The sequence below is a fragment of the Zea mays genome, chromosome 9, assembly GCF_902167145.1.
Source record: "Zea mays cultivar B73 chromosome 9, Zm-B73-REFERENCE-NAM-5.0, whole genome shotgun sequence".
NCBI classification, from domain to species: Eukaryota; Viridiplantae; Streptophyta; class Magnoliopsida; order Poales; family Poaceae; genus Zea; species Zea mays.
The window spans coordinates 92199364-92212807 of NC_050104.1; positions in this window are offsets into that span (position 1 = coordinate 92199364).

A 13444-nucleotide genomic window follows, 5' to 3' on the forward strand; every position below is an offset into this window, starting at 1 on the left:
ACTCCATCCATCCATCCATGCATCTGTGCCTGTTGTCCGTCCTATCGAGTGTGCGTGCGTCCGAGCGAGCACGTAGGCCGACCGGTCCCGTGCGTGTTGTAACCTTGTGGCCGACGGTGGACGTACGGCACACGCGAGGCTGACTGTCTGCACCTGCAATATGCATGCGCATGCATGGAATCCGAAAGGCGGCCAGCTACTCGAGCCCCGAGCTCGAGCGTATGAGATCGACGAAGCGTGCGTGCAGCGGCGACGCGACGTGAGAGGATCGTGAGACGTATCTGCTCTAGAAGAAGCGCGTCTCATGTATTTGTCAAAGAGCGGGGCGCTGAGAATCGAACAAGGGAACGGGAGGGACTGTACGTACAAATACTACATGATGTTTGGTTTGTACTGGTGCAGTCTGATCGATCCATGCCTGCTGGCATTGGCACCTGGCAGCTCAGTTCAGCTGGAGCTGGTCATTCTCTCGTGCATGCAGATGGATACGTTGCAGCTTGCAGGCAGCGCGCGATCGTCAGCTTGCTAGCTCTAGCGAGGCACGTGAGTAGGATGCTAGGCTATGACACATGGGCCCGTACACCATTTAACGGCGATATGTAACTGCAATGGCGTTGAAGGGATGGAAAATATAAATCAATGGCTTTAAAGGAATGGTATAATTTTAGATGGCATTTAAGAGATTGATATAAGTTTCGATGGCATTGAAGGGATTTTCTCTTTTGGAAACTCCACTCAAACCTCTGTTTTCTTCTGCTTTTTTCACGCATACCTTCCGCCCAGCCCCAACGTCATAGTTCTGTCTACTGTACAGTATCCAGCAAACATGATGTATTTCCTTCACTCCCAAACAGATCTCGGTATTTTAAAAAACCATGTTTTGCCGTGGTTTTGAAAACTGTAGTATTTTTGTCATGAACAAATGTAAATCATAGTATTTCAAAACCGTAGTATGAAAAACTTTGTTGCCAAACACGCCCTTAATAGATCAAATTCTCGTTTAATATATCTCAATCTACATCAATCTCACTCATTCCTAGAATATCTAGACTTTAGTGGGGAAATTGAGAGGATTGGAGAGGATTAAATCTCTTTCTATTTAAATTTGAATAGGAGGGGATTTAATTCTTTTCTATTTAAATTTATATCTATCGGCGTTTCGGACCCCGGGGGACCCTCAACCAAGCCGACCAGTGAATTTATCGCTGCGTGCCCCTGCCCAGATGGGTTGGCGCAAGATGGAACACAAGAGGGAAATGTGGCTCGTGTTATCTCGCACCGGGGTGCTTGTAGTAGGGGTTACAAGCGTCGCGAGAGAGAGAGAGAGTGATAGTCGCCTAGAGGGGGGGTGAATAGGGCGAAACTGGAATTTACAAATATAAACACAACTACAAGCCGGGTTAGCGTTAGGAATATAAACGAGTCTACGAGAGAGGGCGCAAAACAAATCGCGAGCAAATAATGAAGTGTGACACACGGATTTGTTTTACCGAGGTTCGGTTCTCTCAAACCTACTCCCCGTTGAGGAGGCCACAAAGGCCGGGTCTTTTTCAACCCTTCCCTCTCTCAAACGGTCCCTCGGACCGAGTGAGCTTCTCTTCTCAAATCAAAGCCGGGAACAAAACTTCCCCGCAAGGGCCACCACACAATTGGTGCCTCTTGCCTTGATTACAATGGAGTTTTGATCACAAGAACAAGTGAGAAAGAAAAGAAGCAATCCAAGCGCAAGAGCTCAAATGAACACGGCAAATCTCTCTCGCTAATCACTAAACCCTTGTGTGGAATTGGAGAGGATTTGATCTCTTTGAATGTGTCTAGAATTGAATGCTAGAGCTCTTGTAGTAGTTGAGAAGTGGAAAACTTGGATGCTAATGAATGGTGGGGTGGTTGGGGTATTTATAGCCCCAACCACCAAACTTGACCGTTGGCTGGAGGTGTCTGCGCGATGGCGCACCGGACAGTCCGGTGCACACCGGACAGTCCGGTGCCCCTGCCACGTCATCACTGCCGTTGGATTCTGACCGTTGGAGCTTCTGACTTGTGGGCCCGCCTGGGTGTCCGGTGCACACCGGACATGCACTGTTTGATGTCCGGTGCACCGGCATGGGCGATTCTGACTTCTGCGCGCGCTGTGCGCGCATTAAATGCTCCGCAGGGAGCCGTTGGCGCCGCAGGGAGCCGTTGCTCCGCTGGCACACCGGACAGTCCGGTGCACACCGGACAGTCCGGTGCACACCGGACAGTCCGGTGAATTATAGCGGAGCGGCTGCCACGCGAACCCGAGGCTGGCGAGTTCTGGAGGCCGCGCTTCCTTGGAGCACCGGACATGTCCGGTGCACACCGGACAGTCCGGTGAATTATAGCGCGCCGGCTTCCGAGAAATCCCGAAGGTGAAGAGTTTGAGTCTGAGTCCCCTGGTGCACCGGACAGGTACTGTTCACTGTCCGGTGGCGCACCGGACAGTCCGGTGCGCCAGACCAGGGGTGCCCTCGGTTGCCCCTTTGCTCCTTTATTGAATCCAAAACTTGGTCTTTTTATTGGCTGAGTGTGAACCTTTTACACCTGTATAATCTATACACTTGGGCAAACTAGTTAGTCCAAAGATTTGTGTTGGGCAATTCAACCACCAAAATTATTTAGGAACTAGGTGTAAGCCTAATTCCCTTTCAATCTCCCCCTTTTTGGTGATTGATGCCAACACAAACCAAAGCAAATAGAGATGTGCATAATTTGCATAATGTAAGTGTAAAGGTTGCTTGGAATTGAGCCAATATAACTACTTTACAGGATATGCATGGAATGTTTCTTTCTTTATTTAGCATTTTGGACCACGTTTGCACCACGAGTTTTGTTTTTGCAAATTCTTTTGTAAATCCTTTTCAAAGTTCTTTTCCCCCTGTTTCAAATGCTTTTCCTTTGACTAAACAAAACTCCCCCTAAAAGAGATCCACCTCTTAGTGTTCAAGAGGGTTTTGATATACCATTTTTGAAATACTACTTTCTCCCCCTTTTGAACACAATAGGATACCAAATGATAAATACTTTTTGGAAAGCACTAAGTTTTTGAATTTGGTGGTGGTGGTGCGGTCCTTTTGCTTTGGGCTCATTTCTCCCCCTTTTTGGCATGAATCGCCAAAAACGGAATCATTAGAGCCCTCGAAGTAATTTCTTCCCTTTGGTCATAAGTAAATGAGTTAAGATTATACCAAAGACGAAGTCCGGTCCTTTTGCTTTTGAGCTTTTACTCTCTCCCCCAAGGATGAAGTCCTTTTCTTTGATGCTCATTTCTCCCCAAGGAATAGAGAGGTGCTCGGAGTGATGGCGAAGCATGAGTTACGGAGTGGAAGCCTTTGTCTTCGCCGAAGACTCCAATTCCCTTTCAATATACCTATGACTTGGTTCGAAATAGACTTGAAAACATATTAGTCATAGTACATAAAAGAGATATAATCAAAGGTATTCAAAAGAGCTATGTGTGCAAGCTAGCAAAAGAAATTTCTAGAATCAAGAATATTGAGCTCATGCCTAAGTCTGGTAAAAGATTGTTCATCAAGAGGCTTGGTAAAGATATCGGCTAATTGATCTTTAGTGTTAATGTAAGAAATCTCGATATCTCCCTTTTGTTGGTGATCCCTAAGAAAATGATACCGAATGGCTATGTGCTTAGTGCGGCTGTGCTCGACGGGATTGTCGGCCATTTTGATTGCACTCTCATTATCACATAGCAAAGGGACTTTGGTTAATTTGTAACCGTAGTCCCGCAGGGTTTGCCTCATCCAAAGCAATTGCGCGCAACAATGTCCTGCGGCAATGTACTCGGCTTCGGCGGTGGAAAGAGCGACCGAATTTTGCTTCTTTGAAGCCCAAGACACCAAGGATCTTCCCAAGAACTGGCAAGTCCCCGATGTGCTCTTCCTATTAATTTTGCACCCTGCCCAATCGGCATCCGAATAACCAATCAAATCAAATGTGGATCCCCGAGGGTACCAAAGCCCAAACTTAGGTGTGTAAGCCAAATATCTCAAGATTCGTTTTACGGCCGTAAGGTGTGATTCCTTAGGGTCGGATTGAAATCTTGCACACATGCAAACGGAAAGCATAATGTCCGGTCGAGATGCACATAAATAAAGCAATGAACCAATCATCGACCGGTATACCTTTTGATCCACGGACTTACCTCCCGTGTCGAGGTCGAGATGCCCATTAGTTCCCATGGGTGTCTTGATGGGTTTGGCATCCTTCATCCCAAACTTGGTTAGAATGTCTTGAGTGTACTTCGTTTGGCTAATGAAGGTGCCCTCTTGGAGTTGCTTGACTTGGAATCCCAGAAAATACTTCAACTCCCCCATCATTGACATCTCGAATTTCTGTGTCATGATCCTACTAAACTCTTCACATGTAGACTCGTTAGTAGACCCAAATATAATATCATCAACATAAATTTGGCATACAAACAAGTCATTTTTAAGAATTTTAGTAAAGAGTGTAGGATCGGCTTTTCCGACTTTGAAGCCATTAGCAATAAGGAAATCTCTAAGGCATTCATACCATGCTCTTGGGGCTTGCTTGAGCCCATAAAGCGCCTTAGAGAGCCTATAAACATGGTTAGGATACTCACTGTCTTCAAAGCCGGGAGGTTGCTCAACATAGACCTCTTCCTTGATCGGTCCATTAAGGAAGGCACTTTTCACGTCCATTTGATAGAGCTTAAAGCCATGGTAAGTAGCATAGGCCAATAATATGCGAATTGACTCAAGCCTAGCTACGGGTGCATAGGTTTCACCGAAATCCAAACCTTCGACTTGTGAATACCCTTTGGCCACGAGTCGAGCTTTGTTCCTTGTCACCACACCATGCTCATCTTGCTTGTTGCGGAAGACCCATTTGGTTCCTACAACATTTTGGTTAGGACGTGGAACTAAATGCCATACCTCATTTCTGGTGAAGTTGTTGAGCTCCTCTTGCATCGCCACCACCCAATCCGAATCTTGGAGAGCTTCCTCTACCCTGTGTGGCTCAATAGAGGAAACAAAAGAGTAATGTTCACAAAAATGAGCAACCCGAGATCGAGTAGTTACCCCCTTTTGAATGTCACCGAGGATGGTGTCGACGGGGTGATCTCGTTGGATTGCTTGGTGGACTCTTGGGTGTGGCGGTCTTGGTTCTTCCTCATCCTCCTTTTCTTGATTATTTTCATCTCCCCCTTGATCATTGCCATTATCTTGAGGTGGCTCATCTTCTTGATTTTGCCCTTCATCATCTTGAGCCTCATCCTCATTTTGGGTTGGTGGAGATGCTTGCATGGAGGAGGATGGTTGATCTTGTGCATTTGGAGGCTCTTCGGATTCCTTAGGGCACACATCCCCAATGGACATGTTCCTTAGCGCGATGCATGGAGCCTCTTCATTACCTATCTCATCAAGATCAACTTGCTCTACTTGAGAGCCGTTAGTTTCATCAAACACAACGTCACATGAGACTTCAACTAGTCCAGTGGACTTGTTAAAGACCCTATATGCCCTTGTGTTTGAGTCATAACCAAGTAAAAAGCCTTCTACAGTTTTAGGAGCAAATTTAGATTTTCTACCTCTTTTAACAAGAATAAAGCATTTGCTACCAAAAACTCTAAAATATGAAATGTTGGGCTTTTTACCGGTTAGGAGTTCATAGGATGTCTTCTTGAGGATTCGGTGAAGATATAACCGGTTGATGGCGTAGCAGGCGGTGTTGACCGCTTCGGCCCAAAACCGGTCCGGTGTCTTGTATTCATCAAGCATGGTTCTTGCCATGTCCAATAGAGTTCGATTCTTCCTCTCCACTACACCATTTTGTTGTGGAGTGTAGGGAGAAGAGAACTCATGCTTGATGCCCTCCTCCTCAAGGAAGCCTTCAATTTGAGAGTTCTTGAACTCCGTCCCGTTGTCGCTTCTAATTTTCTTGATCCTCAAGCCGAACTCATTTCGAGCTCGTCTCAAGAATCCCTTTAAGGTCTCTTGAGTTTGAGATTTTTCCTGCAAAAAGAATACCCAAGTGAAGCGAGAATAATCATCCACTATTACAAGACAATACTTACTCCCGCCGATGCTTATGTAAGCAATCGGGCCGAATAGATCCATGTGTAGGAGCTCCAACGGCCTGTCGGTCGTCATGATGTTCTTGTGTGGATGATGGACTCCAACTTGCTTCCCGGCCTGGCATGCGCTACAAATCCTGTCTTTCTCAAAAAGAACATTTGTTAATCCTAAAATGTGCTCTCCCTTTAGAAGCTTATGAAGATTCTTCATCCCAACATGGGCTAGTCGGCGGTGCCAGAGCCAACCCATGTTAGTCTTAGCAATTAAGCAAGTGTCAAGTTCAGCTCTATCAAAATCTACCAAGTATAGCTGACCCTCTAACACTCCCTTAAATGCTATTGAATCATCACTTCTTCTAAAGACAGTGACACCTATATCAGTGAATAGACAGTTGTAGCCCATTTGACATAATTGAGAAACAGAAAGCAAGTTGTAATCTAAAGAATCTACAAGAAAAACATTGGAAATAGAATGGTCAGGAGATATAGCAATTTTACCCAATCCTTTGACCAAACCTTGATTTCCATCCCCGAATGTGATAGCTCGTTGGGGATCTTGGTTTTTCTCATATGAGGAGAACATTCTTTTCTCCCCAGTCATATGGTTTGTGCACCCGCTGTCGAGTATCCAACTTGAGCCCCCGGATGCATAAACCTACAAAACAATTTTAGTTCTTGACTTTAGGTACCCAAACGGTTTTGGGTCCTTTGGCATTAGACACAAGAACTTTGGGTACCCAAACACAAGTCTTGGAGCCCTTGTGTTTGCCCCCAACAAATTTGGCAACTACCTTGCCGGATTTGCTAGTAAGCACATAAGATGCATCAAAAGTTTTAAATGAAATGGCATGATGATTTGATGCATTAGGAATTTTCTTCTTAGGCAACTTAGCATGGGTTGGTTGCCTAGAACTAGATGTCTCACCCTTATACATATAAGCATGATTAGGGCCAGAGTGAGACTCCCTAGAGTGAATTCTCCTAATTTTGCTCTCGGGATAACCGGCAGGGTACAAAATGTAACCCTCGTTATCCTGAGGCATGGGAGCCTTGCCCTTAACAAAGTTAGACAAATTTTTAGGAGGGGCATTAAGTTTGACATTGTCTCCCCTTTGGAAGCCAATGCCATCCTTAATGCCAGGGCGTCTCCCATTATAAAGCATGCTACGAGCAAATTTAAATTTCTCATTCTCTAGGTTGTGCTCGGCAATTTTAGCATCTAATTTTGCTATATGATCATTTTGTTGTTTAATTAAAGCCATATGATCAAGAATAGCATTAACATCAACATCTCTACATCTAGTGCAAATAGAAACATGCCCAACATTAGATGTAGAGGGTTTGCAAGATTTAAGTTCTACAACCTTAGCATGCAACATTTCATTCTTAGTTCTAAGGTCGGAAATGGTAGTATTGCAAACATCAAAATCTCTAGCCTTAGCAATCAAATTTTCATTCTCTAATCTAAGACTAGTAAGAGAAATGTTTAATTCTTCAATCCTAGCAAGCAAATCATCATTATTATTCCTAGGATTGGGAATTGAAACATTACAAACATGAGTATCAACCTTAGCACTTAAAATAGCATTTTCATTTCTAAGGTTGTCAATCATCTCATGACAAGTGCTTAGCTCACTAGATAATTTTTCACATTTCTCAATTTCAAGAGCATAAGCCTTTTTAACCTTAACATGTTTCTTGTTTTCTTTAATTAGACAATCCTCTTGGGAGTCCAAAAGGTCATCCTTTTCATGAATAGCACTAATCAATTCATTTAATTTTTCTTTTTGCTCCATGTTAAGATTGGCAAAGAGAATACGCAAATTATCCTCCTCATCACTAGCATTATCATCACTAGACGATTCATATTTAGTGGAGGAGTTGGATTTAACCTTCTTCTTTTTGCCGTCCTTTGCCATGAGGCACTTGTGGCCGACGTTGGGGAAGAGGAGCCCCTTGGTGACGGCGATGTTGGCGGCGTCCTCGTCGTCGGAGGAGTCGCTTGAGCTTTCGTCGGAATCCCATTCCCGACAAACATGGGCATCGCCGCCCTTCTTCTTGTAGTACCTTTTCTTCTCCTTCCTTCTTCCCTTCTTGTCGTCGCCTCGATCACTGTCACTAGATATAGGACATTTAGCAATAAAATGACCGGGCTTACCACACTTGTAGCAAACCTTCTTGGAGTGGGACTTGTAGTCCTTCCCCCTCCTTTGCTTGAGGATTTGGCGAAAGCTCTTGATGACGAGTGCCATTTCCTCATTGTCGAGCTTGGAGGCGTCTATTGGTTGTCTACTTGGTGTAGACTCCTCCTTCTTCTCTTCCGTCGCCTTGAATGCCACGGGTTGAGCTTCGGATGGCTCGCCAAGCTCGTTGATTTTCCTCGAGCCTTCTATCATGCACTCAAAACTTACAAAATGCCCGATAACTTCCTCGGGGGTCATTTTAGTATATCTAGGATTACCACGAATCAATTGAACTTGAGTGGGATTAAGAAAAATGAGAGATCTTAAAATAACATTTACCACTTCGTGGTCATCCCACTTTTTGCTCCCGAGGTTGCGCACTTGGTTTACCAAAGTCTTGAGCCGGTTGTACATGTGTTGTGGCTCCTCCCCTTTGTTAAGCCGGAATCGACCGAGCTCCCCCTCGATCGTTTCCCGCTTGGTGATCTTGGTGAGCTCATCTCCCTCGTGCGCGGTTTTGAGTACATCCCAAACCTCTTTGGCGTTCTTCAACCCTTGTACTTTGTTATATTCCTCTTTGCTTAGTGAGGCGAGGAGAATTGTTGTGGCTTGTGAGTTGAAGTGCTCGATTTGGGCTACCTCATCTTCATCATAGTTCTCATCCCCTATAGATGGTACCTGCGCACCAAACTCAACAACATCCCATATGCTTTTGTGGAGCGAGATTAGATGAAATCGCATTAAATCGCTCCACCTAGCGTAATCTTCACCATCAAAAGTTGGTGGTTTGCCTAGTGGGACGGAAAGTAAGGGTGTATGTTTGGAAATGCGAGGGTAGCGTAGGGGGATCTTACTATACTTCTTGCGCTCTTGGCGCTTAGAAGTGACGGAGGGCGCATCGGAGTCGGAGGTCGATGTTGATGAAGTGTCGGTCTCGTAGTAGACCACCTTCCTCATCCTCTTGTGCTTGTCGCCTTTCCGATGCGGCTTGTGGGAAGAAGATTTTTCCTTCTTCTCTTTGTGATGAGAAGAAGATTTCTTCTCCTTCCCTTTGTTGGAGGAGCTCTTCTTCTTCTCCCTCCTTTTGGTGCGGGACTCTTCCGATGAAGTGCTCCCTTGGCTTGTAGTGGGCTTTTCGCCGGTCTCCATCTCCTTCTTGGCGTGATCTCCCGACATCACTTCGAGCGGTTAGGCTCTAATGAAGAACCGGGCTCCGATACCAATTGATAGTCGCCTAGAGGGGGGGTGAATAGGGCGAAACTGGAATTTACAAATATAAACACAACTACAAGCCGGGTTAGCGTTAGGAATATAAACGAGTCTACGAGAGAGGGCGCAAAACAAATCGCGAGCAAATAATGAAGTGTGACACACGGATTTGTTTTACCGAGGTTCGGTTCTCTCAAACCTACTCCCCGTTGAGGAGGCCACAAAGGCCGGGTCTTTTTCAACCCTTCCCTCTCTCAAACGGTCCCTCGGACCGAGTGAGCTTCTCTTCTCAAATCAAAGCCGGGAACAAAACTTCCCCGCAAGGGCCACCACACAATTGGTGCCTCTTGCCTTGATTACAATGGAGTTTTGATCACAAGAACAAGTGAGAAAGAAAAGAAGCAATCCAAGCGCAAGAGCTCAAATGAACACGGCAAATCTCTCTCGCTAATCACTAAACCCTTGTGTGGAATTGGAGAGGATTTGATCTCTTTGAATGTGTCTAGAATTGAATGCTAGAGCTCTTGTAGTAGTTGAGAAGTGGAAAACTTGGATGCTAATGAATGGTGGGGTGGTTGGGGTATTTATAGCCCCAACCACCAAACTTGACCGTTGGCTGGAGGTGTCTGCGCGATGGCGCACCGGACAGTCCGGTGCACACCGGACAGTCCGGTGCCCCTGCCACGTCATCACTGCCGTTGGATTCTGACCGTTGGAGCTTCTGACTTGTGGGCCCGCCTGGGTGTCCGGTGCACACCGGACATGCACTGTTTGATGTCCGGTGCACCGGCATGGGCGATTCTGACTTCTGCGCGCGCTGTGCGCGCATTAAATGCTCCGCAGGGAGCCGTTGGCGCCGCAGGGAGCCGTTGCTCCGCTGGCACACCGGACAGTCCGGTGCACACCGGACAGTCCGGTGAATTATAGCGGAGCGGCTGCCACGCGAACCCGAGGCTGGCGAGTTCTGGAGGCCGCGCTTCCTTGGAGCACCGGACATGTCCGGTGCACACCGGACAGTCCGGTGAATTATAGCGCGCCGGCTTCCGAGAAATCCCGAAGGTGAAGAGTTTGAGTCTGAGTCCCCTGGTGCACCGGACAGGTACTGTTCACTGTCCGGTGGCGCACCGGACAGTCCGGTGCGCCAGACCAGGGGTGCCCTCGGTTGCCCCTTTGCTCCTTTATTGAATCCAAAACTTGGTCTTTTTATTGGCTGAGTGTGAACCTTTTACACCTGTATAATCTATACACTTGGGCAAACTAGTTAGTCCAAAGATTTGTGTTGGGCAATTCAACCACCAAAATTATTTAGGAACTAGGTGTAAGCCTAATTCCCTTTCAGAGAGTGAGCTTGTTCGTTTGCTCGTTCCCCGCGCGACCCTCCCTCGCATGAAGGCCCTGGACCTCCCTTTTATAGATGCAAAGAGAGGGTCCAGATGTACAGTGGGGGATGTAGATATGCGCTAACGTGTCTGGCAGAGAAGTGCCTGAGCCCTGTGTACATGCCAACGTGGCTGTCGGAGAAGTGCTTGAGCCCTGCGTACGCGATAACATAGTCGTCGGAGAAGTGCCTGAGCCTGCAGAAGCACAGCTGGCGGTGCGGCTGGGATCCTGCTGACGTCTCCTTGCTTCCGTAGGGGGCTGAGAACCACCGACGTCATGGACGCACGCGGGGAACCATCATTACCTGTTACCGGGGCGAGCCAGATGAGACGTCGGTCTTGTTCCCTCGTAGCCTAAGCTAGCTAGGGGTAAGGTAATGATGTATCCCCTGTGGCGCGGTCGGTCCGAGCCCAAGGTCGGGCGAGGCGGAGACTTCTCCCGAGGCCGAGGCCGAGGCCGGGGTCGGGCGAGGACGCGATTCCTCCCGAGGTCGAGACTGAGGTCGAGTCCTGGGGTCGGGCGAGGCGGAGATCTCCTCCCGAGGCCGTGGCCTAAGGTCGGGCGAGGCGGAGCTTCCTGTTGCGCCCGAGGCTGAACTCGGCTGTTGTCAGCCTTACCCGGGTGGTTGGCACAGCAGTCGGAGCGGTGCGAGCGGCGTTGTTTTCCTGTCAGATCGGACAGTGAAGGGGCGAAGTGACTGTGGTCACTTCGACTTTGCCGACTGCGGCGCGCGTGTCAGGATGAGGTGCCAGGCGATCTTCGCATTGAATGTGCCTGTGATACGGTCGGTTGGTAAGGCGATCTGGCCAAGGTTGCTTCACGACGAAGCCTGCCCGAGCTGGGCTTCGAGCGAGCTGAGGGTGCGCTCACTGCCTGAGGAGGCCCTCGGGTGAGGCGTGAACTCGTCCGGGACTACTGTTCCTGCCCGAGGCCGGGCTCGGGCGAGGCGAGGTTGCGTCCCTTGGTAGACGAGGCCTTGTTTTGAACCGTGCCCATCAGTCTTTGCGGTTTGTGCTGAGGGTGCTTACCAGCCGTGTTTAGGAGTGTTGGGGGTACCCCTTACGGTACCCGACAGTAGCCCCCGAGCCTCGAAGAGAGTGTTGGTACTCGCTTGGAGGCTTTACCGCATTTCTTTGTGAGGTGACCGACCTTTCTCGGTTATACTTTGTTCCGGTGGGTGCGCACGAGCGCACCCGCCGGGTGTAGCCCCCGAGGCCTCGGAGGAGTGGTTTTACTCCTCTGAGGTCTTAATGCTTTTCGTGATGCCTCGACTGGCCTTGTTGTTCCCTCATGCGGCCTGGCCGTAGCCCGGGTGCATGGTCAGGTTCCGAGCTTTTAGGCTGGTTTGTTGACGTTGTCAACGGTTTGGCCGTAGCCGGGTTGCGAGAGAAGCCCCCGAGCCTCTGCACGGAGCGAGAGGACGATCAAGGACTGTCTCGACTTTTATTATACGCCCCTTCGTCGCCTTTCCGCAAGGAGGAAGGGGGGAAAGCGCCATGTTGACCTCGGAGGGCGTCGAACATGGTGTTTCCAGTGAGTTGCTAACGGGTGATCCGAGTGGACGCCCGTGCCCCGTTCGATAAGGGTCGGCTAGTGGCCCAGGGGCGCGCTCCAAAAGTACCTGCAGGTGATTTGCCGGACCCTGACCCATTCGATAGGGTCCGAGGGCTCGATGCCTCCCTCTGGTGGGATTCCGTTACAAAATCGCTCCTGCTGGTCTCGGAAATGTCCTAGGGTACCTCAGGAGCATAGCCCGAGCCTCGGCCATGTAACGGATGTACCCAGAGTCATCCCTCACTCTGCGTGCTTTGGGGCGGCTGTCGAACCCTTCCGAGGGGCCAACCTTCGAACCCCTGATCAGTAAAGGGCGCGAAGCCCGAGTGCTCTGGGGCGGCTGTCAAACCCTTCCGAGGGGCCAGCCTTCGAACCCTTGATCAGTAATGGGCTCAGAGCCCGAGTGCTCTAGGGCGGCTGTCGAACCCTTCCGAGGGGCCAGCCTTCGAACCCCTGATCAGTAGGAGGGCTTGGGGGCCCGTTTCCTTCGCTGAGAAGGATCCTTTTTGAAATATCCCCTTTCCCGGTCCCTGTGGCAAGAAAGAGAGAGAGGAAAAGGAAAAGGATATGGATTTAAATAATGTGGTGCACCTTTTTGACGCGTTCATCATGGCGGAGGTGAAGCGATGCCCGCCTCGTCTGCCAAAGGTGTCGCCTGCCCTGCCGAGGAGTTAACGCGACAGGACGGGCGATTCGCGGGGCGGCCGTTGCGCGTGCGCGAGCCGTTCGAGGAACGGAACACGGGCGCGCCGTCTTTACTCCGTGGGAGAGGGCTCCCCTGCCGCTTCAGGAGGGGATGCGAGCCTGCAGGCGATTGGACCGCTGCTTCCGCCCATCAGCTACTGCAATTACTGTCGGTCCGCTTTTGGCCATGTCGACTGTCGCGCCTCTTCCCGCGGTTGACTGACCCGTGATCGTTGCACTCCATTGGCACTGTTGGGTCACGCGCAGGGCTGCCTCGAGTCGCGGCACTGGTTCTGCAGTCGAGAAGACACGACATTGGCACGAGTGGCGGTGCGGTTTCCTTGCACGCAGTAACCGTTGC